This window comes from Ambystoma mexicanum, chromosome 2q (genome assembly GCF_040938575.1).
Source record: "Ambystoma mexicanum isolate Mex_15411 chromosome 2q, UKY_AmexF1_1, whole genome shotgun sequence".
Lineage (NCBI taxonomy): Eukaryota > Metazoa > Chordata > Amphibia > Caudata > Ambystomatidae > Ambystoma > Ambystoma mexicanum.
The window spans coordinates 541,037,562-541,055,342 of record NC_090924.1 but is presented as its reverse complement, the minus strand read 5'-3'; positions in this window follow the sequence as shown (position 1 = coordinate 541,055,342).

Sequence of the window (17,781 nt, the reverse complement as noted above, 5' to 3'; positions counted from 1 at the left end):
GACCTTTACATTACCACTTCCACATCTCATTAGAACGGTTTTCTCAATTTCAAAAGGTTTGTTATGCTCTCATCAGGTTTTCTTACTTTGCCCGCTTGCTTTCACAATCTCTATCAACTGTTTACTTTCAATCTTCAACAAAACTTCAGCTTCCTAGGTTGCAGATACTTTTCCTTTTTTTCCTTTGCTTAATGGCATTTCTCAATTACTTCCTATATCTTGCATTCATTTTGAACATTACTTTTACGCAGATTTACAGAGTCTTTAGAAGGGCCGATGATTACTCACAAAACCCTCTGTTAATATGTATCCTTTCTCATATCACCATAATAGTTCTTTTTCATTAAGCATTCTGCAGTTCTATCGCAACCTTTCATTAACGCTGCTCCCTCCGCTTACTTCTAACACAAGCCAGCCTTCAGATCACTCGTCGGTCGTGTACTTGGGGTGCTTTCTTCTGCAACACCTTCCTGCTTTCTTCCAAGGCCGTCACCCGCAGCCTTCTGTTTCCTCCCCATCCTTGCTCCTGAACATATGGCCCTTAAATAGGTAGCAGATTGTGCAGTAGATGGGATACAGAATACCTATTACACCAAATAATCAAACCGACTCAGGAAGAAGCCAAAGTCGTTTTACTGTTTAATTATCAATTGTCTAAAACAGGGAGGTACAACAGAAATCAACGGACGTCGCTCAGCACAATTTCACTCGAAGCATTTCATTAATAATTACATCTATATAGTAAAAACCCATCATACGGGACATCACACAAAGTGGCAAACTAAAAAACCTACACAGGGTTATGATATGCTTAAAGGGAACATCTAAGTATGCTTTCTATAAGGGATCGTGTTGGAATTGGGTCTCTACGGTCAGGTGGACAACTTATGCCCACCCCTAGTGCAAGTCATCTTCAACAGTTATTTGACGCACAGCTCATCATTGGCTGTCAAACTATAAGGCTCATCATTACATGGCCTATTAAAATTGGTTGGCATGATTGTGCCCTTCTGGAACATTCGGCTCACTAGCAGCACGTAAACTGGTACCCCAGATGTCTGTGGTGGACTTTGACCGTGTCTCCCCACCCAATTAGCCCAACATCTCTCATCGCCCATGCCTTCTGCCATGGAGATTGCCTGTGAACTTGGCCTTGCAATGTATACTCGCTCCTGGGAATATATTGGAGTGTGAGCACACACTATCTTAAGTCTAGAGCTGCTCTATTTCCATCCATAGCCCACGTGACAGGAGACTGCAATTCGGCTCATTTTCTAGCATTTAATTGTATTGAATAAAACTTGGCCGTCGTGTTCTTTCATTGCACCTTAACAAGGGATGACTCAGCCTCTCACGTTCACTGTTCTTCAAGGATAGATAACGGGTTCTTGGCTGCTTCAGTCTCTGACACCAGGCCAGACAGCCTTTCTCTGTCCTTCCTCGATTGCAGCTGCTTTCTTGCTGCAACACAACTTTCAGCCATCTTCTCCATGGGATTAAGCTCACTAAAATTGTGACACCGAAGTCCAGATTCAATATAATGGCGGCACCGCCTGCAGTCTATTCACTAAATATAGCCAGCTTCTAAGATTACTTAGTCTACTTGTGTTGCTGCATCTGTACAGTTGTTAAACGGCTTGCATTTTCTGCAGTGCTCTTCACACGTGCAATCTTCACTTTGCATATGAGAGTTTAATCGATTCTTTACTTCGTCATCAGATTCCATAAGATCTATACATCGCCTTCTTCAGCCACTCTTCTCAGTGAATCACGTTCATCTCTTGTGACATCACCAACTTCTCTTTCTTTTGTCTTCATATTCCTTCGGGGACCTCTTCCAAGAGATTGTCATTTCTACAGGGATACATCAGATAGGGTTTTCTTAGTGGATACCTTTTCTCGAAGGCTCTCTGCGGAATAGCCATAACCACTGGTGTTGTGCATGGCTCGATTTCAGGCTTCCAGCATATAGTCAGGAGGGGGGGCAGTACTTCCTGCAGAGGCATTTGGCTGCTTCTCTACACTTCGTGCTTGGGAGGGGAGCCGGCTGTCCTGGAGCACCTGTAAGGCGTGCTTCTCGGGGGCAAACGCTGTTCCGTTCAAGTCGCTCACAGCTGTCTGCAAACACAGGTCTCCTGCCAGGGTTTCTGCCACTCACAGCTTTTCTCGTGCAGTCCACTGGCCTTCCCGCTTGACAGCACCTCCCTCCTTTGACTTTGTTGGAACTGCTCACCCTCAGTGTGCTTGTGCCTGCCACCTTTTATCACTCTGCCAAGCGTTAACAAGTCTCAGGTGTGTGTGAATGGGATTACATGCCTGACTCTGCCTGACCTCATTAGGGTGACATGGTTCTGATACAACATAGGAGGTAATCCTCATCCTGTTATTCCTCCTCTTCCTCGTCTCAGTGGTTTTGGAAAGGTGAAGTGGGGAGGACATGTGGGAAATGCTGTTTCCCATAAAATAGGTAGGGACAGTGATTTTCGGGGTAGTTGGAAAAGGGAGATACCATGTTTTACAGTTGGGTGTCTCGCCCCCATTCCCTGAGGACCCCCACCCAGGTGATCATCCCTCACTTGTCCACCCCTTGGGTTGGGATCCAAAAGTGATGGCCCTTCCCTGGCCACGTGATTAAGGGATCCCCGGGGACTGGGGTGTGAAACACCCTCTGGTTTTTCACAGATAGAATATCCTGTCTCTGGGTGCGTTGTCAATGGATACACCCCTTTATGTGTTGGTCATGCCTCACTCCCCTCTGCTTGTTTGTTTCCCTCATGGGTATGTTGTTCCTCCCTTTCATTGGTATCTTCCATCAATCTAGAATCTCTTTTCGTTTGTGCAACTGCTTGCCTTTGTATTTAGCAGCTATAAATGTAGTCATGTCTTCTGTGCGTGCCTGGCCAGGAACTCTGTGAAGAGAACAGTCAAGTCCGTTTTAGAAAAACCAGCAGCAACTGCAGCAGACTTCTTCTTGGCAGGCCTGGAAGAAGAGCCCACTTCTGCATGTTTTCTCTTTTCAGAGTGCTTTCCCATGGCTACCACCAGCCAAGACAGCAGCGAGTCCCCTAACGGAATGCAAGCCGCCATTAAACTGGAGCAACCCGAGAAAACAAGGGAGGCCTCCCTGTTGCTAGGCAACCACGACATGTGACCATGGCGCACAGTAACCGAAAGACCGTGAGAGTGGGAAATCGTCACACACCAAGACCGCCCCTACCCCGCCCTCCCTTTCAGTTAATTATTATAACTCTTTTTTTCCGTGCCCAAAGGTAAAACCAAGGAGTGAGTCGTGCGCCATGCTCCCAAAAGGATCTGGAAGAGGGCATGGGAGCCATGTAACCACCCCATTCCCCAGACATCGGGTGAGAACCTGTCACACAGGGCGGGGCATAGAGCCCCAACCCCGGGACGCATCTTCTGTGGCCTGGAAAACCAACTCTCATTACACACCTTACTGACGGACACCGGGCCAGACGGACAGACACCTGCCAACCTCTGCTGGACCCCACCACCGCTGGACCCCACAGCTCATAGGGCATCCTCCAGTCTGGCTACTCCCAAGCCCTGCAGGGGAGCTGCCTGACTAGGACAACCAGCCATTACTCCCTGCGTGCCCCGCATCAACAAGACACGAAGTTCTGGCAGAAACAGAAAATAAGGACTGATAATGCCAATTGTTTTGGCATTTGTAGTTGTTTATTGAATTTTACATTTAGCATTGAGGGGCGGAATGAGAAACGACAGCACAGGGAGGAAGAAATTACATCGTGGGAGGGAATGAAGGCCAGTGCCGGGGGTGAGGGAAGCACTGTGGGGGAGACTGTAAATACTAAGCTTGCAGTGCGATGTTGGTGTGGGTACTTATCGTACTGTTATAAATGTTGCCTTCTGTTTTGTTAACATATCCATTTGCCAGATTTCAAGGGGACAAGTAATAGTGCCAGTCCCTTAAAGGCTAAGGCTTGCTCATTCACACAGGTACAGCAGAGTTCATCCATGCCCTCATACATCACACAGGCTGAAGCAAATGAGATTGTGCTCAGTATACTAATGAATCATAATGATAACCAAGAAATTATTGGCATGACCAGTTTGGCCATGTTCTGGTCACTACGGATGGGAATTACTTGCAATTTGAGCACAGTTCTCATCATGGCCCTGTGCTCACTTTGAGGGCACATGTTTCCAGACCTGATGTTCATCCCATTCTTGACAGTATCCATAAAGCCAGTTGCTGTACATGCAGATAGAGAGTGCCCTGGTTTTCTGCTGGAATTATGCATTAATGGGAACATCCACAAAATACAGAAGAATGTATTATTTTTTTTTTTTTACAAGTGGGTACTTGGATTGGAAACAATGTGCATGTTGCTGGTTGACTTACATTTCCTATGCTGCACTGGCACTTGCTCTGCTACTGGACGCCCCCTCAAGGCGCTTCACCGGACCCCTTCTTCTGCAGGGCTCTCACCTGCCCTCAAGCAGGGTATTTCCAAGTGGCCCCCAATGCCTTTAGCCGGTTACACATTTTCCGGTGGTCTTCAGGTGCAGGCGAGGGTCCCACAGCTTCCTTGAGTCGGCTCTAGGGAGTGCAGTTCAACGCAGGGCTTGCGCAGGCAGTGCTCATTCACCCATGTAACAATGAGCAATGAGCCTCACAGAGGGCACCAACTTGTTGTGGAGAAGCTGGACCCCCACCAGGGCTGTGGGGGGCCAGCAGCCATACCCTCAACAGCTATGGGAGACCCCAACACCTCCCATATGGCCCACTGGAATGCAACAGAGTCCCAAGCAGGCAGCAGCATGTTCCAAACTGTGTTTATTTCTGGGCAGCAAAAAAGAAAAAAAAACACGCAGAGCATCGTGCACATCGGGAGTTCAGGAGCCGTCTCCCCCGGGGCTGGCTTGCAAGCCAGCTTTGTAATCACAGTGCAGGCTGACCTCACAGAATTGGATCAGCTCCCAGAAACCTATCCCCTCCTGTTATTGGCTGCTAAGTAATAGGTTACCTATGCAGCCCTTATAGAGAGCCTGATAATTGGACATTAGAGTTTTGCGTCAGTGGGTTGGTTTAGCTGTGCCAGCCCACCATTACCTAATTCTAGCTTGTTGCATTATGAATTTGTTCCCATAACTTTTTAGCTGAAGCAAGCATTTTGCACCTGAGCTCTGAGTGCTCATTGGCTAGGCCTGAACCATTCTTGTTACAATTATGTTTCAAATGTTGTGCGAGTCTTTGCGAAAATGTCTTTCTTTCCAAGAAAGAAAAGAAAAGAAAAAACACACTGGGTTGCCGTGGCTTACTCGCATTATTGGAGAATTAAAAAATGTTTGTCTGCAGAAAGCAATGTTATCTGACTGCGCGACCTTGGCTGCTCGTGGGTTTGCGAGGAGTATTGGTGAAGGCATCTGCAGCTAGTGTTCAGTGAGAGAAATGAACTTGGCTGTAATTTTCCTGAAACATGGCTTTACGCTGTGCAATTAGACCATGTTAATTCATATGGGCATTTGCAAGCCTTTAAAAAGGGATTTTTGTGTTTGTAGATTGTGATATTGCTGCATTGATTGTAATGTAGCATGGAAGTTGCACTGTTGGTGAAGTGGGTGTCTTTCAGCATATTTGTCACCCATGGGTGCGCTGGGGCCTGGTTCAAATGATAAATGCGCTCCTTGTTCTTCCTGCTGTTCTTCTGTATATGCGCCTGGGGTGAGGGGGCATGGGTTTGATCTCGATTTTCCCTCTTCAGTCCCCCCTCTGGTCGACTTTGTCGACCACACCACCAAGCAGCATCCACCTCCTTCCGGTCTGCATATTGTTGTCAATTCCTTGAAGTGTCCATAATTGTTTACATTGTTGTTGATGAACAATACATATAGGAGTGTTCTCCTTCTGTGTTCCACCACACTCACTTCCCTTCGTATTTCCTCTGATCACAGGGAGTGGCCACCTTTATTGCTGCTGGAACCATGTCGCACACCGCTATCTTCTCCCTTAGTCCGGCTCTTCCTTTCACCATATCTCGTATTTGCATTCCGATGTCTTCTTCTGTTGTTCTCTCACATCTTGCAATGTATCTTGATCTTGCACAATGATGCTGCGCTCTGTAGTAGTGCTTCCGTTACCACCTTCAATCTAACAGCCAGTCATGATGTCATCCATAACCATGCAAGCACTAACCAGTTCTTGTCTTTCTCTGTTCAGATGCATTTTTCATCTCCTCTGTCTGTTTCTCTTCTTCCGTTGTTTTCCATCTTGGTGAATGTGTCATTCTTCACATCTTCCTTGGACATCACCAACAAGGGCATGCTGATGCGCACCAATGAACATTCTCCTCCCCAATTCGGTGGTAGTTTCTCTTGATCTTTAGATGCATGTGCTCAATAGTAGTCCATAAGCAGTGATGTTCCTGCTCTCATCTCGCAACTTCTCTCAACCTTCTTGCATCCAGCATGATTGTCCATTTCTTGTCACTGTTGTGCTGGTAACATAAGGCTGGTACCTTAACAGTATTCGTCCTTCTTCATTCTCCACCCAAGTGACCATCTTCGCTCTTTTGTCTCACTCCGTTAGGCACTTATCATATTTTTGTCTCTTTTATTTTATTTTTTCTTCTCTCTTTTGGTTTTTCTTTCTTCTTTTATTATTTATTTCTTTATTTTTTCTTTTGTTTTTTTTCTCTTGCAGCTTGCTCACTGGTGCATTTGCTCGTTGTTTCTTCTCTCTCTGGTCACTTTCCACATACAGTTGTTCTCCAATTAGCTGCTTTATGTAATCATCTTCCATAGGGATTACCCCCTTTTTTTATATCAATCTCAATGTTGCTGTCTTCCCTTGCAATCTTCTTCACACCTTGGGATACATGGGCGTCGTGCTCTGCTGTAGTAATTTCTGTTGTAATCAATTCTCTCACGGCATATGTTAAAGGACAGTCAGGACAGCTCTCTCCAGTGGTGTCCCTACCAATTTTGTACATGTGTGCATGTTGTTGGTCACTTCTGCTATGTGTGTTATGTGTATGTTTTACTCCCTTTTTGTCTGCCCTTACCTCTCCTTACTTTAGCAGCAGCTTTTCCTCACCCACTGATGCCGTAACTCTTCCTGCTTAGGTTAGGGAATGTTAGCAGGGGATACAGCAGTAATGCTCACTATTACATATAATTTTCAAATTACCACCCCCATTATTTCGTTCATCATTAATAGTCCCATCGTCAAGGTAAAAGTCCTTATTTGCTTGCCCATAACCACTTACACTGCTGGGTCCTTGCAGCTGATGAGATGATAAAGTTGCCCGCCTGAAAATCGCAAGAAAGGCGTTAATACGTTAGTACTTGTTAGTAACCTCAAGCTCTGCGAACTAAACAATCACTAAGGGCAAAATGAAACCTCTCCCTGGACATTTCGTGTTTTCAAAATTTCTTAATATGGGTAGGGGAAATCTTGGGCTGTTTATTCAATGGAAGCAAGGAAATATAGTTCAGGGAAACGTGCTCTAAGGGGTCTGAGGTTCCTGATAGGGTGGGCAATTGAGTGGGGAATGCTTCACGATGGTTTAATGAGTAGGCCTCAGGGTTACTAATGGAAGATAACATTAAGGAAATTTCCTACGCATTTCTAACAGCATACATACGCAACAACCTGCATGTGCGGGGAAAAGAGAAGGAACAAAACAGTGTTACAGCTGTAGATGCACAAAATGTAATATGAAACTCAATTAAACTTTGGACATGCGTGTGTCGGTCCCTATTCTAGTTGCTAGTGTTCGTTGGACCAGAGGATGGCCATATTTCCCTAACTCGGGAGTGTTCGTGCTATTTTGCAATTCACGAAAATCTCTTGCGTTGGCCCTGTTGATCGTTGCTCCCTCGTTGCCAGGGTGGCCACCGCTTTGTAGGGCTTGACGCCTCACACGTCTAACAAAGTCTTTCAGGAGGGGAAAATGTCCCACTGTAGTCCGTAGCTATTGGCTGTTAGTTGTCCGTTGTCTTCAGGCCTGCCCTGGGTCCTTTATATCTGGCGAGAAATGAAATGGAAGCGCTTGAGACCTGAGCATTTACATATTCTTCAATTTCTTGACCTAACCTCTCTGCACTACTCTTGCACTATTCAGTGTCCTAGTGGGAGGAGCCAATGGTACATTTATGCACCATCCTGTCACCACCTGGTGGCGTTCAATGACGGTCTGACCGTAACTTGTTGCACTATTCGAAATGTACCCGAAAAATGGGTAGGCACTTAATTTATGTGAAGATACTCATTACACACTTAGATCATATATACGCAATTTAGGTGCTAGTGTACAAATGGGCCTTTGGATCTTTATATTTACTGTGCTTTTGTTGTAAGCTATTTATAGTGCGTGCCTTTGTCCCGTGGGGCATCAGACACTGACAAGCTAAACAGGGAAACATCAGGGCGCTAAATTTGTCATATAGGGTGGCTGTGTTTCTAAATTAAGTGGACCATGTTACTTAGTTAAGATAATCGCAGGGTTTTTAAATCATTTTTTCTATGGCTCCTCTCTCAACTTCTCAGGGCGTGTCTCGCAGTGAACTGCATGCACGTTAAGCTGGTACTAATGAAATTCGCTACCAATTATTCGCTACCTATCCCTCCCCCCTCTTTGTATTTATTTATTTATTTGCTTCCTCTTTTCTTTCAAACCCACCGTCACAATTTACTCCCATGCTCTATATCCCACCCCATGTCCACTTGTTAAACCCTACCTACTCTGTTAATTACTCATTTAGTCTAGTATTTTATTACTCCACTACTTTAATTACTGTTACATTTAACAATATATTTCTCCCCCATTATCTGCTCTCAAATTTTAATACAACCATTATTCTCCAGTTCGTGCAGCAATGACCTCTTTCCCTATGTGTGTTGGCTAATGCATTTGTGACAGTGCTGTGTTCAAAAGCGCTAGTGGCATTACTACTTGCACTGTGTTATTTTGTCGCCAAATTGAGTCTGTTGGGAACATGGATCATCCACCCTTTACCTCTATTTCTCTCCTCCCGCGGTGACCTGTCAATCAAATGTACGCCCCCCCTCAAGTGCACCTTCCTCCACCTTGTGTGTCTCATTTAATTGCTGTGTTATTCGTGTATGCATGAGCCCAGTCTCCTCGCTGAAAGATGTGTGCTCAGTAAGTAGCTAAATGTACTCTCTTGTTATGCGCTATCTCTATGCACCCCCCCTCTGTACCGTGCACCCACACTATTCATAAACAATCTTCCTTATTTTCAATATGTGTATGGCTGGTGTTTAACAAGTTATGGCTTTCTCTATTAATAAGGTGGTCATATCCACATCGCTCGTGATGTCTCAAATGTCTCTTCCCTAATGCATGGCCAAGTCGCCCAGAATAGAAAATATTTTGATACCTATCACCAGCCCTATGCAATTGTCCTCTGCATTATTGAGTGTGTGTGAGTGTGTGTGTCGGCTTGCGTCTCGCCCGCTCTGTTGGGGAGGTGGAGCATGAGTGTGTGTGGCAGAGTAAGTCAAATCAAGTTTGTCTTGGGCTGTCCTATTAAGGGTATAATGTCAATCTATGTCCTTTGAAAGGTTTGTTCCCCATCAGGAAGACCCCTCCCAGTCATGTAACCGGTACCGTTGCTATTGTGTCAGTGTTCTGTATGGGTGCTTACTACTGTGCAGTGCCCCTGGGTTGTGATTCTTGTCAGTCCTGGGGTAGTGCTGCTGTCATTTGTTGTGTCTGTACATGTAGTGGTGACAGTGCCTGCGTTGGTGCTTGTGGTGTCTGCTGAAATGATCCCGTCCTGCCCATGTATCCTCCCCACATGGGCGGTGCATATTGTGGTGGTTGTTGACACTGCTATTGTGATGCTTGTGCGTGTATGTTGAGGCTGTGTTTAACTGCCCCTCCCATTACATGCTTCAATAATTTATTTTGTGCCTACTTGTCCTCATCTGCCTTTGTCTGCCTCTGCCGTTTTTTTTTTGTTTTTTTTGTTTTTTTTTTTTTAAAAATGTTTTTAACCGTCTTCTCTTGCCACAATCTACAATGCACACAGTCAATATCTAGCGCGCTATCCTTCCTTCCTCCCTTCCATAATCCCATGCATGCTGCACCACCCCTTACTGATCCTCTATCATGTTTGGCTGTGCTGCCTCGTTCAGTCCTTCTCTCCTCCTCCAATCCCTTTCTGTCCCATTCCAGTGCAACCCACTCACTTACCACTTTTATGGCTTGTTCATCTTCCTGCTTTTGTACCCATTCCTTTGCCATCTATCCCTTCTCCACGCTCTTTTCCCATAATCTCCCTCTCATCCTTCCTCCTCCATTCCCTTTCTTCCCTTTCCATTTCCCCCGCTATCTTCCTGTCCCTTTGCACTGCACTTTCTTTTCACAGCCCCTCTCCCTTCTCTCTCTTCTCCCTCCATGTGCACTGCCCAGTCAAGCTTTTGTGCTCCTTCTCCCCACTCTCTTTTGCTATTTTTACTCCTTGCACCTCCCCCGTTATCTTCCCTTTAAATTTAAATCCTCTGTACCTGTTCCTTCAAATCTGCTTTCCTCTGTACCTGTTCCTTCAAATCTGCTTTCATGCACTGCAGCCTTCCCTTGCTCGCTCCTGTGCTGCTAGTGGGTTGTTCTGCACCTTCCTGTTTGTTCGATTTAGTGTATTGTGATTGTGTGTGTGTGTGGCGTTTAAATGTCCTTCTGCTGTTTTCAGTTCTCTCATGCAATTCATTCCTTGCTTACCATCTGTGTCATCAAATATGTAAAATGTAGCAGATCGTGCAGTAGATGGGATACAGAATACCTATTACACCAAATAATCAAACCGACTCAGGAAGAAGCCAAAGTCGTTTTACTGTTTAATTATCAATTGTCTAAAACAGGGAGGTACAACAGAAATCAACGGACGTCGCTCAGCACAATTTCACTCCAAGCATTTCATTAATAATTACATCTATATAGTAAAAACCCATCATACGGGACATCACACAAAGTGGCAAACTAAAAAACCTACACAGGGTTATGATATGCTTAAAGGGAACATCTAAGTATGCTTTCTATTAGGGATCGGGTTGGAATTGGGTCTCTACGGTCAGGTGGACAACTTATGCCCACCCCTAGTGCAAGTCATCTTCAACAGTTATTTGACGCACAGCTCATTATTGGCTATCAAACTATAAGGCTTATCATTACATGGCCTATTAAAATTGGTTGGCATGATTGTGCCCTTCTGGAACATTCGGCTCACTAGCAGCACGTAAACTGGTACCCCAGATGTCTGTGGTGGACTTTGACCGTGTCTCCCCACCCAGTTAGCCCAACATCTCTCATCGCCCATGCCTTCTGCCATGGAGATTGCCTTTGAACTTGGCTTTGCAATGTATACTCGCTCCTGGGAATATATTGGAGTGTGAGCACACACTATCTTAAGTCTACAGCTGCTCTATTTCCATCCATAGCCCACGTGACAGGAGACTGCAATTCGGCTCATTTTCTAGCATTTAATTGTATTGAATAAAACTTGGCCGTCGTGTTCTTTCTTTGCACCTTAACAAGGGATGACTCAGCCTCTCACGTTCACTGTTCTTCAAGGATAGATAACGGGTTCTTGGCTGCTTCAGTCTCTGACACCAGGCCAGACAGCCTTTCTCTGTCCTTCCTCGATTGCAGCTGCTTTCTTGCTGCAACACAACTTTCAGCCATCTTCTCCATGGGATTAAGCTCACTAAAATTGTGACACCGAAGTCCAGATTCAATATAATGGCGGCACCGCCTGCAGTCTATTCACTAAATATAGCCAGCTTCTAAGATTACTTAGTCTACTTGTGTTGCTGCATCTGTACAGTTGTTAAACGGCTTGCATTTTCTGCAGTGCTCTTCACACGTGCAATCTTCACTTTGCATATGAGAGTTTAATCGATTCTTTACTTCGTCATCAGATTCCATAAGATCTATACATCGCCTTCTTCAGCCACTCTTCTCAGTGAATCACGTTCATCTCTTGTGACATCACCAACTTCTCTTTCTTTTGTCTTCATATTCCTTCGGGGACCTCTTCCAAGAGATTGTCATTTCTACAGGGATACATCAGATAGGGTTTTCTTAGTGGATACCTTTTCTCGAAGGCTCTCTGCGGAATAGCCATAACCACTGGTGTTGTGCATGGCTCGATTTCAGGCTTCCAGCATATAGTCAGGAGGGGGGGCAGTACTTCCTGCAGAGGCATTCGGCTGCTTCTCTACACTTCGTGCTTGGGAGGGGAGCCGGCTGTCCTGGAGCACCTGTAAGGCGTGCTTCTCGGGGGCAAACGCTGTTCCGTTCAAGTCGCTCACAGCTGTCTGCAAACACAGGTCTCCTGCCAGGGTTTCTGCCACTCGCAGCTTTTCTCGTGCAGTCCACTGGCCTTCCCGCTTGACAGCACCTCCCTCCTTTGACTTTGTTGGAACTGCTCGCCCTCAGTGTGCTTGTGCATGCCACCTTTTATCACTCTGCCAAGCGTTAACAAGTCTCAGTTGTGTGTGAATGGGATTACATGCCTGACTCTGCCTGACCTCATTAGGGTGACATGGTTCTGATACAACATAGGAGGTAATCCTCATCCTGTTATTCCTCCTCTTCCTCGTCTCAGTGGTTTTGGAAAGGTGAAGTGGGGAGGACATGTGGGAAATGCTGTTTCCCATAAAATAGGTAGGGACAGTGATTTTCGGGGTAGTTGGAAAAGGGAAATACCATGTTTTACAGTTGGGTGTCTCGCCCCCATTCCCTGAGGACCCCCACCCAGGTGATCATCCCTCACTTGTCCACCCCTTGGGTTGGGATCCAAAAGTGATGGCCCTTCCCTGGCCACGTGATTAAGGGATCCCCGGGGACTGGGGTGTGAAACACCCTCTGGTTTTTCACAGATAGAATATCCTGTCTCTGGGTGCGTTGTCAATGGATACACCCCTTTATGTGTTGGTCATGCCTCACTCCCCTCTGCTTGTTTGTTTCCCTCATGGGTATGTTGTTCCTCCCTTTCATTGGTATCTTCCATCAATCTAGAATCTCTTTTCGTTTGTGCAACTGCTTGCCTTTGTATTTAGCAGTAATAATTGTAGTCATGTCTTCTGTGCGTGCCTGGCCAGGAACTCTGTGAAGAGAACAGTCAAGTCCGTTTTAGAAAAACCAGCAGCAACTGCAGCAGACTTCTTCTTGGCAGGCCTGGAAGAAAAGCCCACTTCTGCATGTTTTCTCTTTTCAGAGTGCTTTCCCATGGCTACCACCAGCCAAGACAGCAGCGAGTCCCCTAACGGAATGCCAGCCGCCATTAAACTGGAGCAACCCGAGAAAACAAGGGAGGCCTCCCTGTTGCTAGGCAACCACGACATGTGACCATGGCGCACAGTAACCGAAAGACCGTGAGAGTGGGAAATCGTCACACACCAAGACCGCCCCTACCCCGCCCTCCCTTTCAGTTAATTATTATAACTTTTTTTTTCCGTGCCCAAAGGTAAAACCAAGGAGTGAGTCGTGCGCCATGCTCCCAAAAGGATCTGGAAGAGGGCATGGCAGCCATGTAACCACCCCCTTCCCCAGACATCGGGTGAGAACACTCACCTGTCACACAGGGCGGGGCATAGAGCCCCAACCCCGGGACGCATCTTCTGTGGCCTGGCAAACCCACTCTCATCACACACCTTACTGACGGACACCGGGCCAGACAGACAGACACCTGCCAACCTCTGCTGGACCCCACCACCGCTGGACCCCACAGCGCGTAGGGCATCCTCCAGTCTGGCTACTCCCAAGCCCTGCAGGGGAGCTGCCTGACTAGGACAACCAGCCATTACTCCCTGCGTGCCCCGCATCAACAAGACACGAAGTTCTGGCAGAAACAGAAAATAAGGACTGATAATGCCAATTGTTTTGGCATTTGTAGTTGTTTATTGAATTTTACATTTAGCATGGAGGGGCGGAATGAGAAACGACAGCACAGGGAGGAAGAAATTACATCATGGGAGGGAATGAAGGCCAGTGCCGGGGGTGAGGGAAGCACTGAGGGGGAGACTGTAAATACTAAGCTTGCAGTGCGATGTTGGTGTGGGTACTTATCGTACTGTTATAAATGTTGCCTTCTGTTTTGTTAACATATCCATTTGCCAGATTTCAAGGGGACAAGTAATAGTGCCAGTCCCTTAAAGGCTAAGGCTTGCTCATTCACACAGGTACAGCAGAGTTCATCCATGCCCTCATACATCACACAGGCTGAAGCAAATGAGATTGTGCTCAGTATACTAATGAATCATAATGATAACCAAGAAATTATTGGCATGACCAGTTTGGCCATGTTCTGGTCACTACGGATGGGAATTACTTGCAATTTGAGCACAGTTCTCATCATGGCCCTGTGCTCACTTTGAGGGCACATGTTGCCAGACCTGATGTTCATCCCATTCTTGACAGTATCCATAAAGCCAGTTGCTGTACATGCAGATAGAGAGTGCCCTGGTTTTCTGCTGGAATTATGCATTAATGGGAACATCCACAAAATACAGAAGAATGTATTGGTTTTTTTTTTTTACAAGTGGGCACTTGGATTGGAAACAATGTGCATGTTGCTGGTTGACTTTCCTATGCTGCACTGGCACTTGCTCTGCTACTGGACGCCCCCTCAAGGCGCTTCACCTGACCCCTTCTTCTGCAGGGCTCTCACCTGCCCTCAAGCAGGGTATTTCCAAGTGGCCCCCGATGCCTTTAGCCGGTTACGCATTTTCCGGTGGTCTTCAGGTGCAGGCGAGGGTCCCACAGCTTCCTTGAGTCGGCGGCAGGGAGTGCAGTTCAACGAAGGGCTTGCGCAGGCAGTGCTCATTCACCCATGTTACAATGAGCAATGAGCCTCACAGAGGGCACCAACTTGTTGTGGAGAAGCAGGACCCCCACCAGGGCTGTGGGGGGCCAGCAGCCATACCCTCAACAGCTATGGGAGACCCCAACACCTCCCATATGGCCCACAGGAATGCAACAGAGTCCCAAGCAGGCAGCAGCGTGTTCCAAACTGTGTTTATTTCTGGGCAGCAAAAAAGAAAAAAAAACACGCAGAGCATCGTGCACATCGGGAGTTCAGGCGCCGTCTCCCCCGGGGCTGGCTTGCAAGCCAGCTTTGTAATCACAGTGCAGGCTGACCTCACAGAATTGGATCAGCTCCCAAAAACCTATCTCCTCCTGTTATTGACTGCTAAGTAATAGGTTACCTATGCAGCCCTTATAGAGAGCCTGATAATTGGACATTAGAGTTTTGCGTCAGTGGGTTGGTTTAGCTGTGCCAGCCCACCATTACCTAATTCTAGCTTGTTGCATTATGAATTTGTTCCCATAAATTTTTAACTGAAGCAAGCATTTTGCACCTGAGCTCTGAGTGCTCATTGGCTAGGCCTGAACCATTCTTGTTACAATTATGTTTCAAATGTTGTGCGAGTCTTTGCGAAAATGTCTTTCTTTCCAAGAAAGAAAAGAAAAGAAAAAACACACTGGGTTGCCGTGGCTTACTCGCATTATTGGAGAATTAAAAAATGTTTGTCTGCAGAAAGCAATGTTATCTGACTGCGCGACCTTGGCTGCTCGTGGGTTTGCGAGGAGTATTGGTGAAGGCATCTGCAGCTAGTGTTCAGTGAGAGAAATGAACTTGGCTGTAATTTTCCTGAAACATGGCTTTACGCTGTGCAATTAGACCATGTTAATTCATATGGGCATTTGCAAGCCTTTAAACAGGGATTTTTGTGTTTGTAGATTGTGATATTGCTGCATTGATTGTAATGTAGCATGGAAGTTGCACTGTTGGTGAAGTGGGTGTCTTTCAGCATATTTGTCACCCATGGGTGCGCTGGGGCCTGGTTCAAATGATAAATGCGCTCCTTGTTCTTCCTGCTGTTCTTCTGTATATGCGCCTGGGGTGAGGGGGCATGGGTTTGATCTCGATTTTCCCTCTTCAGTCCCCCCTCTGGTCGACTTTGTCGACCACACCACCAAGCAGCATCCACCTCCTTCCGGTCTGCATATCGTTGTCAATTCCTTGAAGTGTCCATAATTGTTTACATTGTTGTTGATGAACAGTACATATAGGAGTGTTCTCCTTCTGTGTTCCACCACACTCACTTCCCTTCGTATTTCCTCTGATCACAGGGAGTGGCCACCTTTATTGCTGCTGGAACCATGTCGCACACCGCTATCTTCTCCCTTAGTCCGGCTCTTCCTTTCACCATATCTCGTATTTGCATTCCGATGTCTTCTTCTGTTGTTCTCTCACATCTTGCAATGTATCTTGATCTTGCACAATGATGCTGCGCTCTGTAGTAGTGCTTCTGTTACCACCTTCAATCTAACAGCCAGTCATGATGTCATCCATAACCATGCAAGCACTAACCAGTTCTTGTCTTTCTCTGTTCAGATGCATTTTTCATCTCCTCTGTCTGTTTCTCTTCTTCCGTTGTTTTCCATCTTGGTGAATGTCTCATTCTTCACATCATCCTTGGACATCACCAACAAAGGCATGCTGATGCGCACCAACGAACATTCTCCTCCCCAATTCGGTGGTAGTTTCTCTTGATCTTTAGATGCATGTGCTCAATAGTAGTCCATAAGCAGTGATGTTCCTGCTCTCATCTCGCAACTTCTCTCAACCTTCTTGCATCCAGCATGATTGTCCATTTCTTGTCATTGTTGTGCTGGTAACATAAGGCTGGTACCTTAACAGTATACGTCCTTCTTCATTCTCCACCCAAGTGACCATCTTCGCTCTTTTGTCTCACTCCGTTAGGCACTTATCATATTTTTGTCTCTTTTATTTTATTTTTTCTTCTCTCTTTTGGTTTTTCTTTCTTCTTTTATTATTTATTTCTTTATTGTTTCTTTTGTTTTTTTTCTCTTGCAGCTTGCTCACTGGTGCATTTGCTCGTTGTTTCTTCTCTCTCTGGTCACTTTCCACATACAGTTGTTCTCCAATTAGCTGCTTTATGTAATCATCTTCCATAGGCTATTACCCCCTTTTTTTTATATCAATCTCAATGTTGCTGTCTTCCCTTGCAATCTTCTTCACACCTTGGGATACATGGGCGTCGTGCTCTGCTGTAGTAATTTCTGTTGTAATGAATTCTCTCAAGGCATATGTTAAAGGACAGTCAGGACAGCTCTCTCCAGTGGTGTCCCTACCAATTTTGTACATGTGTGCATGTTGTTGGTCACTTCTGCTATGTGTGTTATGTGTATGTTTTACTCCCTTTGTGTCTGCCCTTACCTCTCCTTACTTTAGCAGCAGCTTTTCCTCACCCACTGATGCCGTAACTCTTCCTGCTTAGGTTAGGGAATGTTAGCAGGGGATACAGCAGTAATGCTCACTATTACATATAATTTTCAAATTACCACCCCCATTATTTCGTTCATCATTAATAGTCCCATCGTCAAGGTAAAAGTCCTTATTTGCTTGCCCATAACCACTTACACTGCTGGGTCCTTGCAGCTGATGAGATGATAAAGTTGCCCGCCTGAAAATCGCAAGAAAGGCGTTAATACGTTAGTACTTGTTAGTAACCTCAAGCTCTGCGAACTAAACAATCACTAAGGGCAAAATGAAACCTCTCCCTGGACATTTCGTGTTTTCAAAATTTCTTAATATGGGTAGGGGAAATCTTGGGCTGTTTATTCAATGGAAGCAAGGAAATATACTTCAGGGAAACGTGCTCTAAGGGATCTGAGGTTCCTGATAGGGTGGGCAATTGAGTGGGGAATGCTTCACGATGGTTTAATGAGTAGGCCTCAGGGT